At 42.4% G+C, this 15,804-nt stretch overlaps 1 long non-coding RNA gene across 1 annotated transcript in view; it reads left to right on the top strand.

Annotated features, from left to right (window-relative positions):
• The window catches only part of LOC114806341, a 48,551-nt gene extending 41,911 nt beyond the window's left edge, over nucleotides 1-6,640 (top strand). The window contains exon 3 of the long non-coding RNA XR_003754370.1: nucleotides 6,366-6,640. This is a non-coding gene — a long non-coding RNA (uncharacterized LOC114806341). The remainder of the gene's footprint in view (nucleotides 1-6,365) is intronic.
• Nucleotides 6,641-15,804: the final 9,164 nt, after the last annotated feature.

The raw sequence follows: 15,804 nt of genomic DNA, 5'->3' as shown, positions 1-15,804 counted from the left end.
AATCACATTGAGTGCACAAAACTATAGAAAATGATTTCCTTTGTTTCCATCATATATCTATGGAAACCTAACATATCAGAGTATAACTATTTCTAAAGACATAAATAGATTCTTTGTTCCTCAAACAGTCTTGTCAAACTTAGCGAAGCACACCACCCATATCTCCAGAGGCTAAATAAATATGTTAGGCTTCAATTTAAAACAAAACAATTTCCAAGGAAAAAATGAAGTAGTAATAGAATTTATTAAGTGCTTACTGTGTGCAAAGCACTGTACTAATCTGGAGAAATAGTCCAGAGCATGTGAAATACTGTTTACAAGACTGTTCATTCATAAATATCCTAACCAATCAGAAAGAGCCTCACTGTCTTTAAGCCAAGCAATCAATCGAATTTATTGAGTGTTAACTTGATGGAGAGCCCTCACAACCAGGCAACTTCTAAATCTTGCTTTTTTTTTGCTTCCTGACATCTCCAAGACCATTCCTTCCTTTCCATTCAACAGCTACTACCTGACCCAAGCTCTAGTCTTATAAAAGCTTAAACAGTAGCATCAGCCTCTCCTTCTTGCTGGTCTCCCTGCTTCCAAACTCTCTCCCCTCCAGTCCACACTCTACACTGCTTTATGGATCATCTTCTTGGAGAGCAGATTGATACATACCTTTCCTCTCCTCAAAACACTGTTAGTTACCCTTCTCCCTCCATATCAAGCAGAAATTTCATATGACTGATTCCAAGGCTCTCCACCACCTCCACCAGAGAGGTCTCCATCTTATTTAATTGCTTCTCCCAAACTCACTTTCTAAATTAACTTTGCTCTTGGCTTTCCCACCTTCTTATCTCTATCTGGCTCATGTGGTCTCCCCAACTTTCCACCCCAAATCCACCAGACATGCAACTCTCCCTATCTTTAAAGTGTTCCTAAAAGTTCATCCCCACAGGAGGGTATTCCCCAATTAATGTCTGACTCCCCAGTTAATATCAGATCAACTCCTACCCTTAACAGTGGTGTACTATATTCCTAACCTCAGGACTCATGCCTATATATGTGCTTTTTATTTATTAATAAATTATATTTACTCATGTAATTGCCCCACTTTTTGGCATAGATTTTGCAACCCCAAAACAAGAGGGACTGTTACAAGTGGAATTAAGTCTAACAACAGAGGAACAAGAGAAAAAGAGAAGAAAAAAGGAGAAAAGGAGGGGAATAGTAATGATTGATAAAGATTACTGATAAAGTAAAGATTGATAAAGATGAGTGATTGATAAAGATAACTTGAGATGTTGTTTCCTACTTCTGTACCACTCTCCCAAGTGCTCACTGCCCACTTCCCAATCAGTGGTATTTATTATTCATTCATTCATTCATTCAATAGTATTTACTGAGCGCTTACTATGTGCAGAGCACTGTACTAAGCACTTGGAATGTACAAATCGGTAACAGATAGAGACAGTCCCTGCCTTCTGACGGGCTTACAGTCTAATTGGAGGAGACAGACAGACAAGAACAATAGCAATAAATAGGATCAAGTGGATGAACATCTCATTAAAACAGTAGCAAATAAATAGAATCAAGGTGATGTACATCTCATTAACAATTATTAATTATTGTGTGCAGAGCACTGTACTTAGAGAGTTAGAGAATAGCCACAATTCCAGCCCTCAAGAAGTTACTGTGTGCCCTCCACCTAAATTCATTCCTTCCATGAGACTATATCTAAACCTTTCTCTTTTTACCCCAGAGCCTGCATGTTTCTGAGAGCCTGCATCTATATTATTCTGACCCCTTCTCCTTCTCTTACCTCAGCCCACAAAGCTATCACTGCTTATGAAATTAATTTTTTATTTCCTCCTCAAAAATCAGGGGATGGAGAGGTTCTATGGCAAAAGCAATGATCAAATGATTAGAGAAATATATATATATGTTTATATATATGTACAAACATAGGTATATATATATATATATATATGTAAATTCAATTGTTTAAACTGTTCTGATGTGTTTATACTGTTTCCTAAGAATGGTTTACTGGAAACAGCAAAGGACTGGGAGTCAAGAGACCTGGGTGATAATCTTGACTCATCCAATTGACTTGGACCAAGTCACTAAACTTTTCTGTGCCTCAGTTTCCTCATTTGTAAAATTGGGATTCAATAACTCTTCTCCCTCTGATTTAGACTGTGAGCTCCATGTGGGATAGGGACTTTGTCCAACCTGATTATCTTGTATTTACTCCAGTGCTTAGTACAGTTCTTAGCACATAGAACGTGCTTAACAAATACAATGATTATAATTATTACTGTTTCTTCCTTATACATTCACACTGTCTGTAAATTGTTGTAAATTCCTTGAGAATAGGGGATAGATACCTTGTTACTGTTGCGATTTCAAGTCTTTGTAATAATAATAATAATTATGGTATTTGTTGAGTGCTTACTATGTGCCAAGTACTGTTCTAAGTGCTGAGGTAATAATAATGATGGCATTTGTTAAGTGCTTACTATGTGCAAAGCACTGTCCTAAATGCTGGGTAGATACAAGGCAATCAGGTTGTCCCACATGGGGCTCACAGTTTTAATTCCCATTTTACAGATGAGGTAACTGAGGCCCAGAGAAGCTGACTTGCCCAAAATCACCCAGCTGACAATCTGTGGAGCTGGGATTAGAACCCATGACCTCTGACTACCAAGCCCAGTTCTTTCCACTGAGCCACACTGTACATCACATTCATTAATCAATGCTATATTAATTTATTAATTTATTGGTGATTGCAAATAGGGAGGGGAAGGTTCATGAATAAAGGAAGGAGAGAGCAATAATGTACAGAAATAAAGACAAGAGGAAGGAGAAAGGGGAGATATAGGCCAGATATATCTCAGGCCTTAAACCTAGGCCCTGCAGGATGGGAAGAAGGGAATCTCACCAAATGTGCCAATTTGAAATAGTGAGGGGAAATATATACATATACATATATATATATATATATATATACACACAGAGAAGCAGAATCCCTAGTGGCAGGAGCACAGACTTGGGAGTCAGAGGACATCAGTTCTAATCCCGACTCCATCATTTGTTTGCTGTGTGATCTTGGGCAAATCACTTAATTTCTCTTTGTTTCAGTTACCTCATCTGTAAAATGGAGATTGAGATTGTGAGCCCCATGTCGGGCAGGGACTGTGTCCAACCTGATTACCTTGTATGTACCCCAGTGTTTAGAACAGTGCTTGGCACATAGCAAGCACTTAACAAGTACCATAACATATATATATATATATTCTCTAGACTGTAAGGTCCTTGTGGTCAGGGAACAAGTATGGCATGCTCCCTAAGTGCTTAGTCCAGTGCTCTGCACACAGCAAGTGCTCAATAAATGCCATTAATTCATTGATCCAATGGGAGAAATCTCAGCAGGCAAGGTTTAAGTTTATTCCAACATAATTTCTCAGAGGGAGTATCAGGGAAGTGTTACCAGCTCTGCTCCCTGCTGTTGGTGGGGAGGCTGCTTATCTCACTGAGAGAGGAAGGGGCAACTGAGAAAAGCCAGAGGAGGGCAACATTATGCTTAGAGACCAGTTGTTCCAGTTCTGGCAGTAGCCTAGATCAATTCCACTCCAGCAGCAGATGTGAGCCCTGAAGATTGCGTGGAATGGAAGTGCAAAGAGGCAGCATTGCCTAGTGGATAGGGCACAGGCTGGGAGCCAGGATACCTAGGTTCTAATCCTGGCTCCTTCATTTGTCTGATGTGTGACCTTGGGCAAGTTATTTCACTTCTTTGTATCTCACTTGTCTATTCTGGGTAATTAAAGCTATGACCACTTCTCTGTATCTCACTTCACTTCTCTGTATCTCAGTTACCTCATCTGTAAAATGGGGATTAAATCTGTGAGCCCAATGTGGAACAGGGACAGTGTCCAACCTGATTATCTTGTATATACCCCAATGCTTATTATAGTGCCCGGCACATAACAAATACTATTAAAAGAAAAAAAAGACTGTAAGCTCCTTAAGGGCATGGATCATGTCTTCATAATTGAATTCTATCAAGTGCTTAGTAAAGTGCTCAGCACAAAGTAAATGTTCAATAAAGCCTGAAAGATTGGAAGAGCAGGTGAGTGGTAATAGGTGTGAAATGGGAATGAGACGGAAGGGAAGAGGTTGATCCAGGCTGGAGAACAAGAGCTCTTTATGGAGTCCCTCCAGGCTCCAGGCACAGGCCCCAGGCTCATCACTTTTGCCCTGTGTGCCAGTACCCATCCCTGGAACAGGACCTTTCCTGCCCTAGGGAGGGTTTTTGTGATTCATTCATTCATTCATTCATTTGTATTTATTGAGCACTTACTGTGTGCAGAGCACTGTATTAAGTGCTTGGAAAGTACAGTTCGGCAACAGATAGAGACAATCCCTACCCAACAATGGGCTCACAGTCTATAATGGAGCAGGAATCTCCAAGCATTAGTCCTATCTCTCCTTGGTTACTTTATGAATCTCCTAGCTGGCCTCCCTGCCTTCTCACTCTCACCACTCCAGTTCATAATTCACTCAGTTGCCTGGATTATTTTTCTCTGGAACTGTTCAGTCCATGTTTCCTCCCTCCTCAAGAACCTCCCATGGTTGCATCCACCTCTGCATCAAACAGAAACTCCTCACCATTGGCTTTGAAGCACTCAATCAACTTGCCCCCTCCTACCTCACCTTACTACTCTCCTGCTACAACCCAGCCAGTACACTTCACTCCTCTAATGCCATTCTACTCACTGTAGGTCAATTTTCATCTATCTTGTCGCTGACCTCTCACCCATAACCTGCCTCTGGCCTGGGCCTCTCTCTTCTTATCCTAAAGCCAATTACTCTCCCCACCTTCAAATCCTTAAAGAAGGTACTTCTCTTCCTAGAGGCCTTCCCTGACTAAGTCCTCATTTCCTCTTCTGTGTTGCCCTTGCACTTGAATTTGCACCTTTCATTCACCCCTCTCTCACCCTTACCACACTTATGTACATATCCATAATTCATTTTCATTAATGACTGCCTCCCCATTTAGACTTCTAAGCTCGTTGTGGGCCAGAAACGTGTCTACCAACTCTGTCATATTGTACTCTCCCAAGTGCTTAGTACAGTGGTCTGCACATAGTAAGTTCTCAATAAACATGATTGATTGATTGACTGATTGGGTGACACTGTAGGTGGAGAGAGGTGATATGCAGCCTGAATCCTCTTAACCAGGCTTTTGGGGCAGAATTTACCACTGTTATGAGTGAACAGATAACAGAGAGGAAAAGCAGAAGATAACCCATACAATGATGAACCCCCCAAATTATTGTTGTTGGGGGAGGGGGAAATAGGAGTACAAAAGAAGCAAAATCACAACCATCCCCCCTACATTTCTGAAAGAGAGATGAAATGTTGTTTTGCATTAACACTCCCACCCTAATCTCCAAACATCTCTGAAGTAACTCCAATTGATTTTGATGAGGTTAGCTTAGGTGATATATCTTATTTACATAACAAGTATTAAGCAGCCAATTTAAATTAAAATAAGGAAAAAGACTTTGAGGGATGGAAGGGTATGTGAAGACAGAGTGTGAAGTCTTTTACAGTTCAGTGAGCTTAGCTTTCCCTTCCTGTCTTTCAGGAGGGTGATGTTTTCTCTGGTCCCTCTCTTTCAGCTAATATACTGAAGAATTCTTTTTTTTGGTTTCCTTTTATGTTTTGTGCTATGCGCCTGGCTTTTCCAATCTTAATTTTTCTAATCTTGTTTCTAGGCAATTGTGGGATTTCTTTAATGATCTGGCTTAATTTCCCCTCTTTTGTAACTATCCCTCTTTCCCTGAAGGTCTCTGAATAATTCTAGGCTTAACCAATTTAACCTCTTTTTTATCCTTCTTATCCTATGCATTGGGAAAGTGTGCTTTTGAATTGTTGTTTTAAAGAACACTCAGATTTTTTGGATTCCTTTGCCTTTTATGGGCTCCTCTATGTCATCTTTCATTCATTTAGTGGAATATACTAGTGTCTATGGTGTTCAAAACACTGTACTAAGTGCCAGAAATTCCCCCTAGGGTCCTTAGCCAATTAAAATGTGCCTCTCTAAAGGTTATTTTCTTTAACTGGCTGACTTTTCTTCTCCCATCCAATAAGATCTTGAAGCTACTCCTTTTGTGAAATCGACTGAAGTTTGTTTCCAATTTTAGATCCTCGACTAATTCCTTTTTGTTGTAACCACATGTAATGAAACTCAGAAGAGAATCTGTCCAAATTGATTCCTATACTTTCTGTACTAGAAAGTTGTCCCTCATGCAATCCAAAAAGCTGTTTGACCATCTGTGGCCTGCTGAACTGTTTTTTGTTTTTTTTCCCTGCAGATATTTAGGGAGTTAAAGCCTCCCATCATCACCCAATGCTGATTCAAACCCCTTTCGGTGGACTGACCAAAGAAGACCTCATCCTCATCTGCCTTTATCATATCTAGTGATCTAGCAATGATGTCATCATGCTCTTTTCCCCTTTCCCCTTATCTCAAATCCTCTCTACCAATTGGCCTTCTGTTCCTTGGGTCTCTCTGAGAGTAAATGTTTTACAAAACCACAGTACCCCTCTTTTTTTCCCTGCTTGTCTTTCCTAAACTACTTATACTCTTCCAAGCCAACAGAAAGCGGTGTGGACTACTGCCTAGAGCCCTGGCCTGGTAGTCAGAAGGACCTGAATTCTAATTCTGGGTTTGCCTCTGTCAGCTGTGTGGCCTTGGACAAGTCACTTAATTTTTCTGTGCCTCAGTTACCTCATCTGTAAAATGGAGATTATTAATAATAATAATAATAATAATGTTGGTATTTGTTAAGCACTTACTATGTGCAGAGCACTGTTCTAAGGGCTGGGGTATACAGGGTAATCAGGTTGTTCCACATGAGGCTCACAGTCCTAATCCCCATTTTACAGATGAGGTAACTGAGGCACAGAGAAGTGAAGTGACTTGCCCACAGTCACATAGCTGCCAAGTGGCAGAGCTGGGATTCGAACCAATGACCTCTGACTCCCAAGCCCGTGCTCTTTTCACTGAGCCATGCTGCTTCTCTTAAGACTGTGAACCCCATGTGGTTCAGTTTTTATCTACCTCAGTGCTTAGTACCAGTGCCTGACTCATAATAAGCGCTTAACAAATACCATAAAAAAACAGGGTTGTCAGCTCTCTGGAGTGAGGGGTACCATCATCCCATTGGTATATGGCTTTAGAGCTGGCCAGGCAGCCAGAGCTATATTGCCCTGAATCTTGGGGCCAGAAAAGGCTCTAAGTTGCTGGTTTCTTCACTTGGTCCAGGTGGTCAGATTAAGTGCCTAGCCTGGTACCTAGTGACTAAAATCTGATAGCCACCTTTAATAATAATAATAATGTCGGTGTTTGTTAAGCGCTTACTATGTGCCGAGCACTGTTCTAAGCGCTGGGTTAGATACAGGGTGATCACGTTGTCCCACATGAGGCTCACAGTTAATCCCCATTTTACAGATGAGGGAACTGAGGCACAGAGAAGTTAAGTGACTTGCCCACAGTCACACAGCTGACAAGTGGCAGAGGCGGGATTCCAACCCATGACCTCTGGCTCCCAAGCCCGGCCTCTTTCCACTGAGCCATGCTGCTTCTCTAACCTTCTCTAACCTTTCCCAACCTGCCCCAGTCCCAGGCCAATTCAATACCAAATGACCAATGGACTAGAGCAGATTCAGTCCAGACTGAACCAGGCCCTCAGCTCCAAGGATAAACCTGAGCATGTATAGAATAACCTCAGTTCTGCAGGAGTGCTGCCAATGCAGCACTGTGTTTCTGGCCCCTTCATCTGAAAAACCTCAGGCAAGAGACAGAGTGGTGGGGCTGAGTCCATCTAACATCCTTGGGGACAATGGCTCTAAGGAGGGAGGAAGACGCACATTTTCAGGGAAGGAAGAGAGGAGAGAAGGGAGTGATGAAAGCCCCAAGTATGGGAAGGAATATTAGGCATCATGGTGGTTGTGATGAATGCTATAGTGAGAACACCAGAAAACATATTGGGGACTGCAGAAGAAGAGGCTCAGAGAAGTATTTGGAAAGAGCAGAGGGAGAAAGGCTGGAGTAAGACCCAATCATGGGGACTTAGTGTTCTCTCCTGCTTCCCTATGTCTTCTTCGTTTGTCTGACTCCCCTTTTAGGGTGGATTTCCTTGAGGACAGGGAACATGTGCTTTGCTTCTGTTGAGTTCTCCCAAGCCCTTGGCATAGTCCTTCACACAAGAAGCAGTATAGCCTACTGGATAGAGCATGGGCCTGGGTGTCCAAAGGTCTTGAGTGCCAATCCCAGCTCTGCCACCTGCCTGCTGTGTGACTGGCAAGCCGCTTGAGTTCTCTGTTCCTCAGTTACCACATCTATAAAATGGGGATTAAGACTGTGAGCCCCATGTGGGACATGGACTATGTCCAGTGTGATTATCTTAAATCTACCCCATTGCTTACAGTGCCTGGCACATAGTAACTACTTTACAAATTCCATTAAAAAAACAAAAATGAGGCAAGCACTCAGTAAATATGACCAATTGATTGACTGAACACCTTCCAGGGTGTTTAAGGAATTGGTTAGTCAAAATGGTGAGTGATAGCTTCAAAGTTTTCCTAGACAGTAGCACTTCCCCTTCCTCCCCTCACATCTCCCGTTGTCCATTGCTGCCACTGCTTCCAAGATGGGAATTCTAAAATGAACCACTGGCTTTTAGGAGCATATAGGCAGTTGTGGTTTCCTGTTTATACTGCTGATCTCTGAGAGATCCCTCCCCCATTCACCTCGTTCCTCTATGGGCTCTTACTTCCTTACTCTTACTCTGCCTTTCTATAGCCATCTATAGACTCCAGGAATCAGAGTGGAAGAGCTTTTGAGAAGTTAGCCGGTCTGGCCTCCAGAGAAGCGAATGACTAAGTCTGTTTTTGGTAAGTTGGTGAAGTCTCATTGGCAACTGGTTTTGTGTCCTGGATAGAGAGGTGGAGGTCTGCAAGAATCAAGCAATCAGTGATATTTACTGAGCACTTACTGAGTGCAGAGCACTTTACTAAGCCCTTGAGAGAGTGCAGTACAATAGAGTTGGTAGACACATTCCCTTCCCACAAGGTACTTACTGTCTATAGGGGTAGACAGACAGAGAACAGGTCTGGGAGTTAGAAGGATCTGGGTTCTAATGTCAGCTCTGCCACTTTTCTGCTGTGTGACCTTGGGCAAGTCACTTAACTTCTCTATGCCTCAGTTCCCTCATCTGTAAAATGGGGATTAAGACTGTGAGCCCCATGTGGGACAGGGACTATGTCCCACCCGATTTGTTTGTAACCACCCTAGCTCTTAGTACAGTGCCTGGGACATAGTAAGTGCTTAACAAATACTGCAGTTACCACATTAAAATAAATTACGGATTTATACACAAGTGTTGTGGAGGTGGAACTGTGTTATTTGTATGGGCTATTTCCTCAGGCATTCAGGTGATGCATTAGTGATTCTTCTGAGTCAATAAAATGTCCTAATCTCACATTGTAGACTGGGTGTGTCCATTGAGGATTCCCAACACCAAACATTGTCCCAGGGTTCTGGCAGGGGGCTCAGACCAAGTGTCAAGTGGGAACCCTGGGGAAGCAGACCCAGCCTTTTCTACCAAAGGTGATGATGTTGTAAGGATTACAATTTAGAAAGATTTCTAACACATATGGTAATTAACACAGAACTCCAAATCAATAGCAATGGTCAACTTGCCTGTTGGTCTTGATCTGATATATCATTCATAAACATGATGTTATCACAAGGAAGCATATTAAGTTATTGTCCAAGCATGACTGAGCCCACCTGTTCGACCACTGTGGAATACTGCTGCTTCATTAGGTATTGAGCATGAGTGATTAACATCCCCTGCAGTTCCAGCTTTACTACTGAGCTAACCTGTCCTCACCTGCCCTACTCCCTCCCTTCTCAAACTGGCCTGACCCCGTTCTCCATCCTCTAGACTGTAACCTTACTGTGGGCAAGGAACGCGTCTATCGACTCTGTTATACTCTCCCAAATGCTTAGTACAGTGCTCTGCACACAATAAGTGCTCAATAAATACGATGGATTGATGGATGCTGCCTTTCAACCATCCTGAAAGGGATCCCTTGCTCAGCGTCTTCAATCAGTGATACCTCTCAACTTAGTCCTCTAGATTGTAAACTCATTATGCGCAGGGAACGTGTCTTGGAATTCTGCTGCATTGTACTCCTCCAAGCACTTAGTCCAGTGCTCTGTAAGTGCTCAATAAATATCATTGATTGACTGATGGATTGAGAGGCAGTTACTACTCTTTTATTCCACTTCCTGTGCCCTCAGTGAGCCCCAGTGTTTTAGTGACCATTAATTACCACCAAACTTCATGGGCCCACACCTAAAAGCTTCCACACCTGAAATATTCCACACCTAAAAGTCTCCACACCTGAAATAACCCTACTCCATCATCCTCTGCAAAAACAGTTTCTACCAATAAGCCTTATCTCTCGATCTGCACACCTAAATTCTCCAAGTCACCCTACCTTACCCAGTCCCCACTGCCATGTCCACTGCCACTTTTACCCCATACACAGACCCTCCCAAACTGACTCTTTTCCTAAAGGCCACCTAATGATTTACAGATTATTCTATCCCCAGCCCATGACTAATGACGAAAACCAGTTGGGGAACAGAGTGACTTTAGGTAAGGAGGGGCCAGGTAGTGGACAGCCTTGAAATCAATTGTATGGAGTTTTTGTTTAATGCTAAAAAGCATGGGGAACAAGTGGAAAGGAGAGATGGGGACCATGAGATACTTCGGGAAGATGATACATGCAGCAGCAAGTAGCATAGACTAGCAAGGGGAGAGAATGGAAGCTGGAAGATAAATGAGGAGCCTCTTGACTGTAAACTCATCCTCTATACTGTAAGCTCATCCTGTAGATTGTAAAGTCATCCTCTAGACAATAAGCTCACTGTAGGCTGGGAATGTGCCTATTATATTGTTACATTGTACTCTCCCAAGTGCTTAGTACAGTATTCATTCATTCAGTAGTATTTATTGAGTGCTTACTATGTGCAGAGCACTGTACTAAGCACTTGGAATATACAATTCGGCAACAGATAGAGATAATCCCTGTACAATGATGGGCTTACAGTCTAATTAGAGAAGCAGCGTGGCTCAGTGGAAAGAGCATGGGCTTTGGAGTCAGAGGTCATGAGTTCGAATCCCAGCTCTGCCACTTGTCAGCTGTGTGACTGTGGGCAAGTCACTTAAATTCTCTGGGCCTCAGTTACCTCATCTGTAAAATGGGGATTAAGATTGTGAGCCCCATGTGGGACAACCTGATTCCCCCGTGTCTCCCCCAGCGCTTAGAACAGTGCTCTGCACATAGTAAGCGCTTAACAAATACCAACATTATTATTATTATTATTAATTGGGGGAGACAGATAGACAAAAACAAGACAACATAATCACGATAGATATAATCAAGGGGATGGATGTACACCTCATTAACAAAATTAAAATATGGAACGCTTCACGAATTTGCATGTCATGCTCATAGTAAGCGCTCAATAAATACTATTGACTGACTGATTGAACCTAATGCAATTATGTAGCTTGAGATAATCAATGGCTTTTATTGTGCCCCTACTGTGTGCACAATACAATTCTACTAAGCACTTAATAAATGGGGCACAGTGGATATGATCTTTGCTTAATGTCAGATGCAAGAAAAAAATTCAGGGAGCACAATTATCTATATGCTTTTCATAGACCTAACAGAAGCAAATGATACTCTGCACAAAGAAAATGACTTATAAATTTAGCTGCCCTGAGGTTTATCAAGGTTCTGAAATTAATTCTTATGGCGTGGCCGGCCAGGTCAGAGCTGAGGATGTCCTGTTGAATCCCTTCCTCAAAATTATTATTATTATTATTCTATGCATCCATTTTAGACTGTAAGTTCCCTCTAGACAGCTCATTGTGGGAAGGGAATGTGCCTGTTTACTGCTATATTGCACTCTCCCAAGCACTTAGTACAATGCTCCACAGACAGTAAGAGCTCAATAAATACTATTAACTGACTGGAGATGAAGGCATAAGACTATGCTACCGCACCACCGAAAATTTCCAACACAAAAGACTTCAATTATAATCCAAAGTCCTAGAGATAGTCTTTCAAAAACTGCTCTATGCAGATGACAGTCCGAAAAGGTATGCAAATGATTGCAAACTGTTTTGTCAAATCAATGAGGCCTATGGGCTCAGTCTAAAGAAAAATGAGGTGATGCATTAGCCTGCACCGGAGAAGCCATGCACACAACCAAAAATTTATATCGACAATGCCACAAAGCTAAATTCTGTCACAGAATTCTCTTACCTATGGAGCACACTGAGAAACAATAAAATCATAAACGAGGAAGAAGAAAACTGAATCAAGAAGGCCAGCACATCCCAGGGAGACTATCAGAGTGTTGCGGGAGCATGGTATCAGGTGCCAGAAAAAACTGAAGGCCTAAAGAGTTATAGTGCTGGTCAGGAGATGCCACATACCTGCCAGATTCAGCTCCTTGAACAGCTCCATCAGTGTCATTTATGGGCCAAACTCTACATCAAATGGCAAGACAAGATCATGAGCAATAAAGTTCTGGAACCTAGAGTCCAAACATCACAGTACCGTTCACTTTTTCACACAGCTCTGCTGGGTAGGACACATGAGGGGAATCGCCCTCCCTCCTCACACCCAACAGACAATGACTCTCCCCATCTTCAAACCTCACTGAAGGCACATCTACCTGAAGAGGCCTTCCCTAAGCCCTCCTTTCTTCTTCTCCCACTCCCTGCTGTATTGCCCAGACTTGTTCACTTTATTCAGCCCCCCTCCCAGCCCCACAACACTATGTACATATCTGTAATTTATTATTTTAATGTCCATCTCCCCATCTAGACTGTAAGCTCGTTGTGGGCAGGGAATGTGCCTGTTTATTGTTACATTGTACTCTCCCAAGCACTTAGTATAATGCTCTGCACCCAGTAAGTGCTCAATAAATACGACTGACTGGCTGATTGAGAATGAATGTCAGCAGGAAACCCTGATCACTGCTGTACCAGAGTTGAAATTTGAAAACTGAAAGCAAGAAGGGCAGAGGAAATGGACAGAATGAAACAGCCTCAGACAAGGCTGCATCCCAGCGCAATCTGGGAGTCAACTGCTGAGGCTAGACCAGTAGGATGTACTGCTATTAAGAAAGGAGCAGTTAGTTCTTTTAGAGCAAAACCTCCATAAGGAACAAAAGACAAGGGGCCAAAAGAGAAAACAATGCCAGGCCCTGCAAAGCTTAAACATGACAAGACAAGAGGCAGCCTTTATGTGTGCACAATGTGGCCAGAATTGTGGTTCTGCATTGGTTTTTTCAGTCATTCACACTTTCATAGAGTAATTTCACTGTTAATGGTGCTTCCTTGAACCACAAAGGCAATTGAATAGCTTGGGCCTGGAAGTCAGAGGTCATGAGTTCTACTCCAAGCTCTGCTACTTGCCTGGCAAGTCACTTCACTTTTCTGTGCCTCAAGTGTTCTTTCTCCTACTTAGACTTAGGCTGTGCACCCCATGTGTACAGGAATCTGATTATCATGCATCTACCCCAGCTCTTAGTGCAGTGCTTGGCACATCATAAATGCTTAATAAACACCACAATTACACACATATATGTTTATAAGTATATGATCATTCATTCAATTACATTTATTGAGCACTTACTGGGTGCAGAGCACTGTACTAAGTGCTTGGGAGAGTACAACATAACAATAAACAGACACATTCCCTGCCCCAAACGAGCTTACAGTCTAGAGGGGGAGACAGACAATAATATAAATTACAGATAATTACAGATATTCATTTATGACCACCTTCAACATTTGTTTATATAAAAAGTATAAATATTTCTACATCTGTTTCTTCTGTCATTGTTGGCTACTATGGGCGGGAATAATAATAATGGTGGCATTTGTTAAGCACTTACTATGTGCAAAGCACTGTTCTAAGTGCTGGGAATGTATCTTGTGCTTCTGCTGTTCTTCGCAAAGACTTGGAACAATGCACTACACTCAATAGCTGCTTAATAAATGTCATTACTACTACCGTTACTACTATGCTATTACTACTACTATTACTACTACTTCTAAGATCCTCTTCTCTCATCCCACAGCACCTATATACATACCTGTAATTTATTTATTTATCTTGATATGTCTCCCCCTGTAGACTGTAAGTTTATTGTGGGCAGGGAATGCATCTTCCAACTTGGTGTATCACTTCCAAGCGCTTAGTACGGTGCTCTGCACACAATCAGTACTTAATAAATGCCACTGATTAATTGATTAATTCATCACTGAACTTTTCCTAACTCATCTTGAATCCACTGATATTTTCAGATTATACCACTGCCTATAGTAACGAATTCCACTGCTATTTTGTTTCCTGTGTTACGAGAAGCAGCATAGCCTAGTGGAAAGAACATGGGCCTGGGAGTCAGAGGACCTGGGTTCTAATCCTGGCTCTGCCTCCTGTCTGCTGTGTGACCTTGGGCAAGTCACTTAATTCCCTGGGCCTCAGTTCCCTCTCCTGCCAAGTGGGGATTCAATACCCATTCTCCTTCCTGTTTAGACTGTGAGCCCCATATGGGGCTTGATTGTCTTGTATCTTTCCCAGTGCTTAGAACAGTGTTTGAATTTGACACATAGAAAGGGCTTAGCAAATATTATTATTATTAAGAAATGTGTCCTTCACAATGCAATGGGCAGCTCTTTATCCTGGAGTGAAATTTGGTGATCAACAATTCTATGCTTGACCTGTCCACAGCATTTTATGACCCGATGCCCTCAAAGTCCTGCCAGTTAAAACCAGCTGTTGAGGCAGGAAATGTTTAGTGGTCTGGACAATCATGTAGTTACATGTCCAGCCCTTCGATAGATTTTAGTGGCTTTGCTCACAACTCTCAACCCTTCTGTCTCAGTTCTTCAGCTGCAGAATGACAGTGACAAATCTGCTCCCCTAGTTCTTAGGTACAGAAAATAGAAAAAAAAATCCTACTTGGAAGGCCTATAAAATCTCTCTATACAAGCCGCTACACATAATACATAGAAATGATCCGCTTTCACCCTAATAGTTCGGGACAATGTGATCACAACACCAGTGGAATACATTCACTGTGAGCCTATTCTGTTACTCCTAATAGTCCATAGTGAGTTTAAACGGTGTGATGATCACAGGCTCCTAATGTGTTACAAGTTGGGGGGGGGGGGGAATTGAGGAAGAAAAATGTAGTAAGAAAAAGATCCAGAGAGAAAAGTGGTGGGGAAAGAACAGGGCCCCTATATAGACTGATTGACGAGTTTTCATTGCTGCCTTCACCCTGATTATTCATTCCCTTAATCTATAATCCTCTCAGAGCACCCCTGGACCCTTTGTGCAACTAACCCATTGCCCGAGGCGCTGGGCTTTAGCTTTCTTCCTTTTACCTGCTGTGCTTCCACGGAGGGATCGGTGTGCTGGTACTGGTGGTACGTTTGGGATTGCTTTTTCTTTTGGGGGGTGTGTGTATGTGGAAGTTTTTACAATGAAAGGGATCATTTCTTCCTCGCAGCTTCGATTGCCTTCTGCATGGTGGAAGAGGAGCAGGGCCCTTTTCGCCCTGGCGTGTGACATGACACGTCCTTTCTTTGATCCTCCGTTCCGCCTGCAATTTTCATCCTCCTTTGCGGAGCAGAAGGCCACAAT

The sequence above is a fragment of the Ornithorhynchus anatinus genome, chromosome 2 (genome assembly GCF_004115215.2).
Source record: "Ornithorhynchus anatinus isolate Pmale09 chromosome 2, mOrnAna1.pri.v4, whole genome shotgun sequence".
Classification (NCBI taxonomy): domain Eukaryota; kingdom Metazoa; phylum Chordata; class Mammalia; order Monotremata; family Ornithorhynchidae; genus Ornithorhynchus; species Ornithorhynchus anatinus.
The sequence above is the reverse complement of the archived record's forward strand: the minus strand, read 5'-3'. Positions and strand labels throughout refer to the sequence as shown.